Source organism: Lagenorhynchus albirostris, chromosome 1, assembly GCF_949774975.1.
Source record: "Lagenorhynchus albirostris chromosome 1, mLagAlb1.1, whole genome shotgun sequence".
Taxonomy (NCBI): Eukaryota; Metazoa; Chordata; class Mammalia; order Artiodactyla; family Delphinidae; genus Lagenorhynchus; species Lagenorhynchus albirostris.
In genome coordinates this window covers 16,335,659-16,350,845 of record NC_083095.1, presented here as the reverse complement: position 1 = coordinate 16,350,845, position 15,187 = coordinate 16,335,659, and positions in this window count along the sequence as shown.

Here is a 15,187-nt window from a genome sequence, read left to right as displayed (position 1 = left end):
AAACGGCTTCCTGCTTTATTCCACTCCATTTTAAATGACTTGTGGCCTCTGTCCTCTTCTATGTGTTTGTTTCTTGAACAGAAACAGCAGCTATAAAGTCTACTATGGATTCCTATAAAACAGCTAATAAAAGTTTCAACTTAAATTCATTCAGAATATTAAATGCACATAACACATATTACAACAATTGAAAGCCTCTTTTTGCACATTTAAAGTTGTATGGTTTGTGCAAGCTTTGATATAGAAATACGTTGAAAATTGAGCTGATGGTGATGATATGGAGGAAAGAGCATCATTATAAAGGGAGAGCTGGCTCCTGGGCCATTGATCACTTCTTTGATGATACTCCCACCCCCTTGGCTGGAGCATTCTGCTTCTCTGGTTGACCAGCTCTCCCCTTTTCACTTCATAGAACATCTGAGCCTCCTTGTTGTTAAAACTGTTGCTTTGAAGAGGGACACTCTCTACTGAAGGTGGAATATTTTATATACCAGGCATCAATGGATACGTGGTACTAATGGAAGAAAGTGAAGGCAATGGTGCCCCAAACACACTAATATAATCACCAATAAAATATCTGGATATTCTGGTGATTGACACCATGCAAAATGAAATAACAAAATCACTTATGAACACATACTTCTTGAATAATCCATAAACTGTTCCACTCTTTGACCTTTCCCCCAACTTCCCAGCTTCCCTCTTCCATTTGAATGATACCACTTGGACCATTGCCTAATTCTGCATACTATGTTGTTAAAATTTTTTGATATTAAGCTGCATGAGCTGTTTTTATATTTTGGAGATTAATCCTTTGTCAGTAGCATCATTTGCAAATATTTTCTCCCATTCTGTGTGTTGTCTTTTTGTTTTGTTTAGGGTTTTCTTTGCTATACAAAAGCTCTTCAGTTTAATTAGGTCCCATTTGTATATTTGTTTTTATTTTCATTACTCTAGGAGGTGGATCCAAAAAGATATTGCTGCGATTTATGTCAGTGTTCTGCCTGCTTTTTGCTAAGAGTTTTACAGTATCAAGTCTTATGTTTAAGTCGTTAATCCATTTTGAGTTTATTTTTGTGTATGGTGTTATCGCTCAATATCAAAAAAACAAACAGCACAATCAAAAAATGGGCAGAAGACCTAAATAGACATTTCTCCAAAGAAGATGGCCAAAAAGCACATGAAAATATGCTCAACATCACTAATTATTAGAGAAATGCAAATCAAAACTACAATGGGGTATCACCTCACACTGGTCAGAATGGCCATCATCAAGAAGTCTACAAACAATAAATGCTGGAGAGGGTGTGGAGAAAAGGGAACCTTCCTACACTGTTAGTGGGAATGTAAATTGTTACAGCCGCTGTGGGGAACAGTATGGAAGTTCCTTAAAAAACTAAAAATACAGCTACCACGTGACCCAGCAATCCCACTCCTGGGCATATATCCAGAGAAAACCATAATTCAAAAAGGTACATGCACCCCAATGTTCATTGCTGCACTATTTACATTAGCCAAGACCTGGAAGCAACCTAAATGTCCATCGACAGATGAATGGATAAAGAAGATGTGGTACATATATACAATGGAATACCACTTGCCATAAAAGAGAATGAAATAATGCCATTATCAGAAACATGGATAGACCTAGAGATTATTATATTAAGTGAAGTAAGTCAGACAAAGGAAAATATCATATATAACTTATATGTTGAATCTAAAACAATGATACAAATGAACTGATTTACAAAACAGAAACAGACTCACAGACTTAGAAAACAAAGTTATGGTTACCAAAGAGGACAGGTTGGGGGGAGGGATAAATTAGGAAGTTGGGATTAACATATACACACTACTATATATAAAATAGATAACAAGACTTACTGTATAACACAGGGAACTCTACTCAATACTCTGTAATAAGCTATATGGGAAAATAATCTGAAAAAGAATAGATGTAAGTATATCTATAACTAAATCACTTTGTTGTATGCATAAAACATTGTAAATCAACTATACTCCAATATAAAATAAAATTTTTTTAGAAAGAAAGAAAAACATCAAAGTGAAGAAAAAGAGAAGAATACATATGAGCTTCATTTTTATTCAGGAAAGAAAAATTTGTGAAATTCTCCCCAGCTGACCATTCAAATATTTTGCAGACCAATGTTTATTCCCCTCAATTTATACACACTTTGAGGGCAAGAACCTCAGTTTGTACAATTCCATATTTGTATAACTCCATTCACTCATCCCAGAATACATCAGATTTTCTGCTTTATAGTGACTGTCTAGTAAGTATTTATTGATATAAAACATCAGGAAAAAAATAGGACAAATTCAGTTAATCTTTCCTTTTTATGTCTGGCTAGAGGTGGATGAGGAACCCATGCTTAAACATAAAGCCATTCAACACCGCTTCTCCATCAGGTTACTTCTAATACTTTTTTTTCCTATTGGAAAAATGGTAAGAAATTTAAGGGAATGAAACATTCTGATAACCACTTCAGCTCTAGACACATAGACATCTTCATAAATGTTTGCTTATTGAATAATTGATCTTCATTATAAAAGAAGGGTCTGTGTTGTTTTTCTCCATGTTTCAAGCAGAAAGCATCCCCCTTCTTCCCCCACTGCTTATTAATGCCTTTTTTAAAAGACAGACAACGTTCAAACATTATCCACAGTATAGAAGGCATGTTTCTTTTTCTTTCTTTTATCTTTTAATGGCAAAAATTATTAGATATTTTGATCACTAGAGTTTACTTCTTTCATCATTTTTAAATTGTAGCACCCTAATTTTTTAAGGACAACTTCCCCAAATCAGTTGGTTCTAAAATCCAAAATAAGGTTAAATATTCCAAAGCCGTAACAGTGTAGGGGTACAAAATTTTTCACCACAAAATGTGTACTTTGGCATGAGAATTATATTAGGCTGATTATTTAAGAAACAGAAGACTCAGGAAGTTTTTCTTTCTACCTCCCCTTAACCACCTAAGAGAATTTAGATAGAGGACGTACCTCCAGAGATAAATATAGAATATTAGCTAGGTATGGTAGACCGGGGGAAAATTAGCCAGGCCTGTTGACATTCCTCTTGGTGTCTGTCTATCTCTGCATGGGGGGAACATTCGTTTACTAAACATTTGCTCTTCCAATCTCCATGTGAATTGTCTTCCTCCTCTTTGGAGTCTCAGACCCCTACCCTCTTCTTTTTAGCTTAGAATGGCAACTGCCCAGCTGCCTTTGGGCCTCATATTCTTATGGAGCACCAGTGCACACATAATTAAACTTATTTTTTTCTTCTGTTAATCTGTTACATGGTGATTTGATTATTAGACCAGTCAGAAGAAACAGGAAGGTTAGGAGAAATTTTTCCTCCCTAACAACAGAGAGCTGGACATTAGATAGATGGGAAGATAGAAACTGCAACACGAAAACCATCATTAATAAGGAGCATATGCAGGAAGGATTCTCTCACAGAAATGATAAATGCAGAGCATTGATTCAGGAAATAGCAGTGTAGGGCCATTTTTAAACGGAAACCGAGGATAGAATCAACCATGCCACACCTCTATAAAAGTAATGTTGAAAAAGAAGGTGAGAGGCTTTCGATATTCTCATTACCTGCTAACCAGGTCACCTGTCTGTAGTCTTCCCTAAAGCCACTATCTGCCCAAACACAATGACCAGTGTGCAGATGTCAACACATTGTTAATCTTTCCAACCCAAAAAGGGTCAGCAGTTCAGGTAATAAATCATATAGCAATAGAGTCACACAGGTTCTATTGCCGAATCTAATGCATGGAGACAGAGGGGTGTAAACAGGTGTAAGGTAAAAGTATAGCTAACCGAATGGCTCCCTTGGAGGGAAGAAGCAAGCTTATTACATACGCAGTTGGCTACCCTGCTCTTCAACTAAAAGCATTAAAGAAGGAATCCTTGCTTCAGATTTCTCAGTCTTCCTCTTTTAACCTAAAATATTTCAAACTGACTACCTAGTTATACAAATATAACTTAGTACTCTTTCTTACTAATCATATATTTTGATTAATTTTTTCAGTAGTTATATTTTCTTTTACTTTTCCTAGGAAAAATCCAATATGACTAATGTATCTGACAAACTTAGAATTGGTAGAATTTTAAGTTATTGTTAGAGTGTGTTCCATTGCTTACATGGGTATATAAATATCCAATACAGTGGCTGGTACCGAAACCAAGAAGAGCCCTGTCCCCACCTCAGTACAAAAAGCCCTGTCCCCACCTCAGTACAAAGGCCTCCAGGCCAATTCCTACTTGTAGAAAAGCTGAAGTTTCCCAAGCCTCCCTGAGCCATCAAGCAGTTAATGATTAAGACAAGAGAGTCACAGAATCTTTCGTTGTCTGATGCACCTTCCTGAGCTGTTTTATAGATACTCTAACTGCCACCAGAGGGAAAAAGCTAACTGCGTGATGACGAGACTGCAGCCATGACATAAGCTGCTTCGACTTGAGCAGTACTGAATCTATGGCTAGCACAGTTCCAAGAACTGGCCTCAAGAGAATGGGATTAACATTATTGCTCATAACAATCTACATCTTTGTGGGCCTCAAAATAATTGCAGCCACCTTGATAGGGTCAAGAGGGAAAATAAGAGAAGATGTTTATAAAAGGGCTGAGACTGGATGATTTTAAGGCAAGGCAGAATTTATGGCATAATGGCTTTGGATTAATGGGAACATTGGCCTTCTTCCCCTTTGAAGTCCCAAACCACTACCCCCAACATCCTCTTTTGTCTTTCGCTGAAGATTTTAGTTAAGGTGAGGTTTTCAGATATTTTGGCAAGTTACTCCATTCTTCTAGGTCTCTCCCAAGTATACACATTATTAAATCTTTGTTTTATTTTCTCCTATTAATTTGTCTTACGTCAATTTAATTCTTAGGCCAAACAGAAGAACCTAGGAAGGTAGAGGAAAATTTCTTCCTCCCTGACATCTTATTTTCTGGTTTGGTAATAAACAAGTCTAAAAAGTTGATTCAGTCTCATGATCTGGCCTGGATCAATGAATTAGTTGTCTTCCTCTTAAACTCATTGATATAGTATACAGTATTCTTGAATGCAATTGCCAGAGACCCATCAGATTTTCACTGAAGGCTACACCATAGGAAAAAGTGACTTGAGAAACTGCCCAAACCTAGCCCTAAAGTTTAGAAATATCTGTAAACATTCAACACACACACACACACACACACACACACACACACACACACACAGAGTACCTTTTTCTTCTGTCTTAAATTACACCACTCCAGGTTCTGCTTATCTATTCCTGCAGTGGTGTGAAAAAGACTAAATGCCTCACATCATTATACATGGGAAGGTGGAGTAGAGGAGGAGAGTGTTAGAATTAATACTGAGGCCATTTGGGCAGTCACTGACCAGGGAGGAGGCCCCCAGGAGAAAAGAAAGATACTTTGTTTTTTTTGCTACTTCTGGGGAAAGAAGGAGTTGCTAAGGCTCATTCAGTTGTGTATCCATCTGTCCCAAGTAGCATTAATGACAGTGAATTAAGATCGCCCCTCCCCTTCCACATACACCATCAGGAGTTATATCTGGTTTTGCTACCATCCCCAGCCCCTGAAAGTGATGCTTATTTGAATCAAATCTCAAATCCCACCTAAAATAAAAATAATCCCAGGGTTGGGGAGAGGATGATCAAGGCTATAATTTGGCCAAGTGTCTTCCAGTAGCTGTGCTCTGGGGTTCTGTCCTCCCCTAGGGACATCCCAGGTAATAATCTTACACTTGTGACAAATCTAGCACCAGAGAAGCAATCAGCTTATCTTCTACCTCTGGTGGCATTTATGCCATTTTTAAAACTCTGCATAAGCTTGGCTTTGGCTCATTTTTAATAGTCTTGGTTTGTATTCTGATTAATGTTTAAGCCCCTTCAAATCCCTTTGGAAAAAGCTGAGAGCTGAAGCTTAAATAAACAATGGGATATTCTCAGACCTCAAAGAAGTATTACCTTAAGGGGACTAGCCAGGCTGTGGAATGCCAGGCTTCTTTCTGTCTGGTCCTAATTAGCTTTGGATCTGGCAAATCTGTGCAATCCAAATGCACTCTGCAGAGGCCTCTGGCATGCTTTCTCAGCTACCCTCGTGTCTGGGTTCACCACATTCTCGGATCGTCATCTGAAGAAAACATGTCCTTCTGTTCTTGTCAGGTTCTGTCTGGGGAATATCAGTCCTTCTCCCTCTCCTCCCTAACTTTCCTTTGAGTTGTGATGAAAATCAGTTAGGCAACCAAGTCTTTTTTGCCCCAAGAGTCCTGCCTTGAGGTTAAGGATTTTGACCTTTAAGAGAAATAAAAGAGAAACAACACCTTCGAAACACTGGGGAATATGAGCTCTGGCCTCAATTCTCTCCATTGGGAGTTGCTCTATAGATCCTGACTAGGGAAAACACTTCCCAATTCAAGTGACAAGCCATGTAGAAAACTCTCCAATGCCCTCCCCTGGGCAGCGCAAGACGTGCAGTGCTGAAGCTGAACTCTGCACAGTTGGAAGAAAGCAGCTAGGCTGAGGAGAAAAAAGGAAGAGCTAGAGAAGGCTGCTCACTCTTCATCTTCCTCAACAGGGCTTCAGTTCTGCTCTCCCCAGGATGTCAGTCATTCCAAGATTTTGCTGTGTATCACTGAGGCTGTGGGGCATGTATCAGTAGATCAGAAGTTAGCAAACTATAGCCCACAGGCCAAATCCAACTCACTACCTATTTTTGTAAATAAAGTTTTATTGGAACACAGCCACACCCATTTGTTTATGAACTATCTACGTCTGCTTTCAAACAGCAGTGGCAGATTGAGTAGTTGAAACTGGGACTGTGTGGTCTGCAAAGCTAAAAATATCTACTATCTGGATCTTTACAGGAAGTTTGCTAATAGAGGAAAGACAAAGGGAAGCTAAAGATAAAGCTGGTTTCAAAATGCAATATAATTTCAGCTCCCATTCATCTGGCCAGAATCCTTTTCTTCCCATATTTTCAGACATGGAGCAAAATACTCTCAAGAATTATACTCAGAAATCAATGAGGGCTCAATTGATAATACATATTCCCAACAAAACATGCATTTTCTAAGAAAAGTTTGCCATGGAAATTATTTCACAACATGTATAAGGAGGGCCAAGATACGGTATAATTTCCATCATGGTTAAACCCATATTCTTTTGATCTTCCATGCAGCTTCCCAAACCAAAATTAAGTCTCCAGCTATTTACTGCAAAGGACTTCCGAAAGCATCCTTTATGGGATTGCACACAGTGGTAGAGGAGTTCTTCTACACCCTTGCAGAGAACATGCAACTACAAAGGGGTCTTGGCAACTAGGTAAGAATAAAATCAATACAGAGACCTGTATAAGCTGTGTGTTCGTCAGAGAGAATTAAAAACCTGTTGGGTTGCTTGTCCTTACTGCCTGCTGGTAAAGCATATTCAATTATTCATTTTATTCACCTGACTGACCACTTAAAAACTATGTAGTCAGTGCTTCAGCAATAATTTCATTTCTAAGTGTTCCGCCTGGTTATTTTTCTGTGTGTGCACACTATTAATTAATGACTATGGCAAAGTCCATAAATTTAAGCATTCAGTAGCAGCGGTGCTTGAATCTATTACCCATGAAAACCAGAGTCTACGGTCACTGATTAGGCACAAAAGAGATAAGTATTGATTTTACTTGGGGGTTTTGATTTCTTCTCATTGAATCTGAATGAGTGGATTGCATTTGAACACCCCTCACAGAGCAGCAAAGTACAACGGGATCCACACGGCCGTTTCCCCATGGGTTGGGCTCAACCTACCAGCTCACGTTTTGGAGGCATTGTGTGTCATGGATGGAGGATCAATGATAAACCATTTGAGGCCCTAAAAAACACAGCCAAATCCTCTTTGAGGATTAGTGTCTTATTAAATTGGGACAAGAGTATTAAGGACCCCCTGTGCTCAAAACCTAAGACCTCAGTAAAAACACTGGTATGGTTGCATTTGGCTGTTTCAGCCTCCCAGAGTATCATGAAGCTGGCATTAATAAGACAGCTGAAAGGCTTCAACTGGTGGATGGGGACTTCCAGGTGCTAGTGTGGCCCTAGGCTTGACTGATGCAACCTGAAACTCAATCAGATGAGGTGGATATTTGATGGACCTCTATGCTCCATCTCTTTAATAGAGATGAGAAAACCCGGATCTTGGTCTGAACCAAGATCCAAGTAGATAAACAGGAGGAAAATTCCTACTTCTTTTGAGAAAAACTAAAGCCTGTAGCTACTGTACATTTGTGGTGTCAGACACAGAGAAAATTTTTTAAAACGTGGAATGGATAGAAAAAAACTATTGCATTCTGACAGCTGAGGCTTAAAAAGTCTAGAATTATTCCATTTTATAAATATTCTCGTAGTACTTACTATATGCTGATTAGTGTTATAAGTATTTTATAAAAAGAACATGCTTAACCCTTCTAACAATAATCAGATGTGGGTATTATTATTACCAGCCCTGTATTACAGATGAGGAAACCGAGTCTTGAAGTGTTTAAGCACACAGCTAAAGTCACACAGCTAGTATGTGGCCCCGAGCCCTGCATCCAGGCCCCTGAGCCTAAAGCTGAGCTGTCTCTCCCCCTTCAGGCTGCCTCTCATGGAACAGGGTCCAGCACACCTTTTCACACTGGAAGACTTGGAAGTAAGAGCACAGTGACAAAATGCTGGTTCTAGTTGTGATTTTTAAACTAATTACTATGTTGCCTCAGGAAAGTGGTTCACCACCTGGGAACAATCAGAATCATTTGGAGGGTTGGTTTGGTTTGGTTTATTTTCAAAACAGATTCCAAGACACCACCCCAGAACCAAAGTCTCTGGTAGTTGATTCCAGAAAATCTGAATTTTTCAAAGCTCCCCCGGGGAATGTGAGGCAGCCAGAGGAGTGTTTAGCAATCACTGAAGCTGGGCCACCCCAGAGAGTTGGTGCATAACTTGTTCTTACCTTCAAATGAGTCTAGAATCTAGTCTTACTGTTCTCTCCCAATCACAGCCTCAGTTCCTCAGCTGTAAAAAGAGGGTCTCCTAGCTATATAGAACTTCAAGTTTCCCATCTCTAACGTGAAGAGCTTTTGTAACCTGGTTAACACATTTCCTAGAAGGAGCATAAAGACTGAGTTTAGCCGTGGTTGAGGATTTTGAGGAATGTGATGAGAATGAGGGAAAAGACATATGGGGGAGGTAGTTTTTTGTTTTTGTTTTTTTGTTTTGTTTTTTTGTTTTTGCGGTACGCGGGCCTCTCACTGTTGTGGCCTCTCCTGTTGCGGAGCACAGGCTCCAGACGCGCAGGCTCAGCGGCCATGGCTCACGGGCCCAGCCGCTCCGTGGCACGTGGGATCTTCCCAGACCGGGGCACGAACCCGCGTCCCCTGTATCAGCAGGCAGACTCTCAACCACTGTGCCACCAGGGAAGTCCCATGGGAGGTAGTTTTAATGACTCATCCTACCGCTCCCAAATCAGAACTTTTAAAAATAAGTTAATATATGCACCTGTGCCACTCACCGTCACAGACAGGAATAAGCCCTGTTATTTCAACCAACTCCTTTAACTGATTTGCTCACCAAGGGAACAAACGTTGACAGAAAATATCAAGGCGGTCTATTCTGTCCATACTTCTATCTACAAATAACTCAAAGAGTTCTTTGAGACAAAACTTTCTAAAGCAATAAAATGTATGCTTGAGCAGGGTTAGATTTATTAGAAATAAAATTGCCACTGGTACAATTGTGGCAGTGATGGATGCAAAGACAGGATTATGTAGTGGAAAGAATGAAGTTTGCTAGTCAGAAAACACTGGAAAAACTGGCATCTGTCAGGAAAAACTGGCATCTGTAAGCCTTAGTTTTCATCATCTGCAAAATGAAAATAATAACTGCAGATTGCAAACTGACTTAAAAATAGAAAGGGGTTAACATGTATCATTCCCTATTTTATTTCAGAAACAAAATCCACTCCTTTCTTACTATGATGATCACAGTCTTTCATATTCTTCATTCTTTGGTGGTGACCTTCTCTGTGTCCATTCCTGCCTGTACTGGAATGGCCCTCCTTCATTTGTTCATTTAAGAAATATCTTTTAGCCCAAGTAATTGTCCAAGTTTGCCAATTAATATTTGTTTGTAATATATTTTATGTGCTGAAAAAAATTATATCAACAAATAAATCATGTGTGATTTTATCCATTGCTTCTTGGAATTCTCCTGATCCCCAATGAAATAAATTGTTTACCTATGTGTTTTTCAAGCTGTTGTTTGGTGCCTTTGTTTTTTTTTTGTTTGTTTGTTTGTTAACACACTGATTCATCTAATACAAATTTTGTTGCATCATGGAATGTCAGGATATTACTTTGATTTTTTTTATATTTGATCTTGCAAATTTAATTATACATAATTAATTACACACTTACATACACATATATCTCAGCCTACTTTAACTTGGAGAGTCTTGATATTGCTTAGCAGCCCAGAGTTGGATCTGAGAGTATCTCAAGAAGATTATCTTCCAATTTATTCTTTGAATTTGCATAGCTCATAAAGGTGTATAAATAATTTGCCTCTCTCTGTGACAATGAAATAGCAGTGGGGTGGGGAGGATCTTAAAGAATAGTGTCTGGTTGTTATTGACAGAGGTATGAATGGAGGTAATGTTTCCAAAGGAAGAGACAACATGGAAGATGAAGTGAGAAATGATGGAGTATTGCCCTCCAAGACCTTACCCTTAATGTGATGGAGAAAGCACAGAAGGGAAGCATTCAGGAAGGGGTACAATGAGCAGGCCTGTCTGATAAGTAGCGTCTGCATTAAATGTCAGCAGTGATCAGTGCCCTGGAATTTGTACAAAGTAGATTAAAGAAATCCATACAAGATGCTATATTAAAATGTAGGTAAATGTGTGCTTTAACTAGAGGTTGAGCTGTGTCATTCAAAGAGACAATAAAATCTATTTTTTTTTTTACTGAAAACACTAATATAAGCTTGACTCTTCTGATTAAATTGTGCTTGAAATACATGCTTTGCATTTTAGAGCAATCTTTATTTCTGTTAGACATTTATGTTGCATTTTTATTAACTTGCACTATCTTTTAGTAGGAATTTTCAGTTGTTTCATTTAAAATAATTAGGACTTTGTGCTATGAGCACTGACAGTACATTTGAAATAATAGTGGATACATTTTTTACTTTCTCTTTCTTTGCAAATAGGTAAAAAATTATGTTCTGGGATTCCAGTTGGTTTGATTTCAGTAAAATAAAATGTATTGTTGCAGTATGGACTAAAGTACATATATTTTTGTACCTGTTGTTAACTTTTTCCTCAGCACTGTGGGAGAATGCAGAAGTAGTAAGATAAACTTACAAAGATCAACAAGCATACAGTTTAACAGAAAGGAAGTGACCAAGGCAAAGCAATTAAGCTGGTCAAGGATGAATTTGAATACGTATCTAGGATTATCCTATATAAACTGTGTGGTATAGAATGAAAGGTCCATGGATATTTAGAATTGAGGTCTACAGTCCAACATTTCCAGAACAGTGTACAATATGAAACTCACCCAGCTGGTGCTAGGCTCAAATATGACAACACCCACTAAGCACGTTATACACTGTGAGGCATAATTCACTTGTAATATAGAAAACAGCTTCTCATCTGCTAGGACACAAGGAATTAGAAGACTTTAATTTGAGACCTATCTCTGCCTCTTCTCCACTGCATGTCCTTATATAACTGATATTTTTCTGAAAATCTGTTTCCTTTTTGAAAAATTGGCATGTTACTACACCTAATTAAAACTCATTGAAAAATCAATGTAGTTCACATTCTTTTTTCAGTTGGAAAAAAAAAAACCTCTCTATAGATATTAATGTAATCATCAACCTCATGAGGATATTGGAAGGATTCATGTGAGAAATGGGATAAAATACACAAAAGTACTTCATAAATTGGAAAGTACTCTTTCTTTTTTTGTTAACTGGAAATTGATCTTTTTTTTTTTTTTCGCCAAAATGCTACTTAGGAAAACTTCCTTTTTGAGTTTTCTTAACTGGCCTTTATTAATTAAGTAAGCAGTTGCTTAAAGACTAGGAAATTAGAAGTTGCAATAATTGAACAATCATGAGCTTTATAGTAATGGTTGTTTTAGGAAGTAACAAAACTCACCGCAGTATTCCCTTATTAAGAGTATATCTCAAATCAGGTCTGAAGCACCAAGGAGAATTAGAAGACGAAAATAATATAGGCTCAGAATGGGCATCTTTGTATTCACTCATCTCTCTCAGAACCAAGCAGTGTGAGTGCAAATCCATTCAAGACCCAGATGATGCGTTTGATTTCAATCTTCTCTCCCCTGCCGCTCTAAATGAGAAATCGAAATAGACGCCGATGCAATTTTTTAAATTCTGGAAATAGTAGCATTTGAGCAGCAAGTTTCTTGTCATTTTCCTATTAATGCCAATTTCTGAAGTAAACCAACCTATAATATTTTTGACAGGTCAATGGCTAGAGTAATAGAGAAATTTCAATATATCAGTTTTCATTTCATATTTACGGGGAAAAAGAGCTGAATGTCATTCCAGCAATTCAAATTTTCTAACAAAACCCAGTGACACATAAAACATAAAAGGTGTAAAATATGACAATATAGAAGGGTAAGCAGATTTTTTATGACCTTAAATGAATAAAGAATAGTCAAGTTATTGGAATATAAAAGAAGTAACATATGTTCAGCATATTGCTATTTGTGAAATTACATACCACCTAGCACCAATTGTCAATGGCTATTTTTTATAATCAGTGTTTCCAAAATGCAAAATTAAAATATGAAGTTTATGTCTTTTCCCTTGACTTTTCTTTGGCAGGGCTGGTAGTGGGAGAATTATGGCCGTATTTTGTTTCCACTCTGCCTTTTAAATGGTTGTGGTTTTTATATCAATAACAAAAATCTGAAGTATCAACACCACCTCTTCAAGAGCTGAGAAGCTCAGTTTTGGAGTTTTCATGACCCCACCTGGAACAGACGATAGTTGAAACATTAGGTAGGAATATGAGTTATTTATGTATTTTCATGCTATGTGTTTTAAAGGCAGAGCTTCTGAGATTAGATAGGAATTGTCTCTTATTCCGTATTGGTCATTTTTGAACCAGGGTTGAGGGAATGTTTGAAGCTTACGGATTTGCTCATCTTAGTGTAATGCAGGTCTGACACTAAGGATGGAGCTGCAGATGGCTTAGTAGATGAAAGAGACAATTCCTAATTACCAGTTGTATGCTTTTCTTTCCCAGATAAGCTGATTTTCATGGATAGTGGAAGACAAGAACATGGGCTCTTAGAGAAAAATCTGGAGAGAGACCTGATCTTTGCTACTTCACAGTGATGTGACCCTGGCAAAAGAGTGAACTTTTCAGTTTGCTTTTTAGTTACATGAGAATATTGAAGTCACATAAGGTGGTTGTGAGGGGATTAAATAAGGAAATATGTAAAATGGGTAGCAAAAATAGTTGATGATGATTATTGTTAACATTACCCCCTTCGTGTGGTCCCTTCCCATTGGTAAATATGCTTCAGCTGCTAGTCTTAAATTTTAGATAGCTGCTATTGTGTTTGTCCTATTCTGGCAGTACCAAAGTCCTGCCCATGTTTGATATATTTTGATATCTGTTTATGTCTTGTTTGTCTCAGATGTAACTGTAAGAAATCTCTCAGAACTGCTACTTCCCTCTTTGTTCCTTTTTTCACTTTGAGGGAAGGACTTCAATGTGCTCTTTCTGAGACAGACAGATGACAAAAAAAAACAAAATCTTTTTCAGATTTCCAAGATGATTGTAACTGCAAATAGCCTTCACCAAAATGTTCCAAGCAGAAACAAACTGGCAGGTTAAGACCTCAAAGGTCAATGTGAGGCCATTCTGTTGCGCAGTTTAGAGTAAAACTTTTAAGAGGTTTTATAGAATTAAGTTTTACCAATTTTTAAAGATCTGGGAAAAATTATAGTTAATGGCTTTAGCTTAAAGTGAGCCTTCCTTTCTGAAAATATTCCTCTCCCTCCCTTTTTGGGAGTTAAATCACTGAGGTTTGGGGTTGTTTATCGTAGCAAGTAGAGTTATGTACCCTAACTAGCACAATTTCGAGTTAAGACTAGTAGAAATCATATTCAAATACTGGTCCGAATGACTCCAGTGAAATGTTTTGTCTACTAGTCAACTCAAGGCTGAATTTATGAAAATCAAATACCTGGTTTATTGGACTCCTAGAAACTTTGTATTTAATGCTGGTAACATAAGTAAATAGTAAGGTGGGCTGTATTAAAGTTAAGGAAATAGTTGTTAGAATAGACAAAACCCCCCAATCCCAGTCAGTTATAGTTTATTTCTGCTGTGATAGGAAAATATGAGTCCTTGAAGTCGGTGAGGGTAGGGGGGTGTGGACTTACTCCATGAACTTGCGGAGTCGTTCAGAAACCCAGGCTGAAGAAGACTCTGTCATCTTAAACACATCCTGATGTCTGCAAACCATCAGCTGAGTCCTGCTTACTCTCTTATCCTAGAAGTGAGACACGTCACTTTCATTCGAATTCTACTGGCACGAATCACTTATATGGTCTCACCTTAACTGAACAGAGAGCTGGGAATATAATGCTTGTCTTGCAACTTTACCCTGTGTAAGGGAGCACACATCTTTATTAGAGAGCTAGTTTTTCTCTGCCACAGGCTAGCTATGTGTTTGGAATGTAAAGAAGAAAATAAGTTTCAAGTGATCTTGCAACTGGCCTGCTCTCATTCTATTGCGAGTTAAGAGAGGGAGGAGGAGGTGGCCAGAATCTACCATGTGGGCTCACAGGAGTTGGCTAGGCATCAGCAAGTGTTTTCTTTTCTGCTAAGTGTTGTGGGATGTGCTGTTTGCGGTCTCCCAGCTGCATCACAGACCAGTTAACTGCTGGATTTATTCCGGAGGGTCTAGTGGGTTTGATGAAACTCACAATAAGGGACTAGGAACAAAGATTGGAACAAGTCCTATTACCAGAAGTTTACCGAGTAATGAACTGGCCATGAACAGAAACTGCAGGATGGCTACAAACAAACACTCTCACTTCCAAAAACTGTTTTCCAGGAACTATAAGAGAAA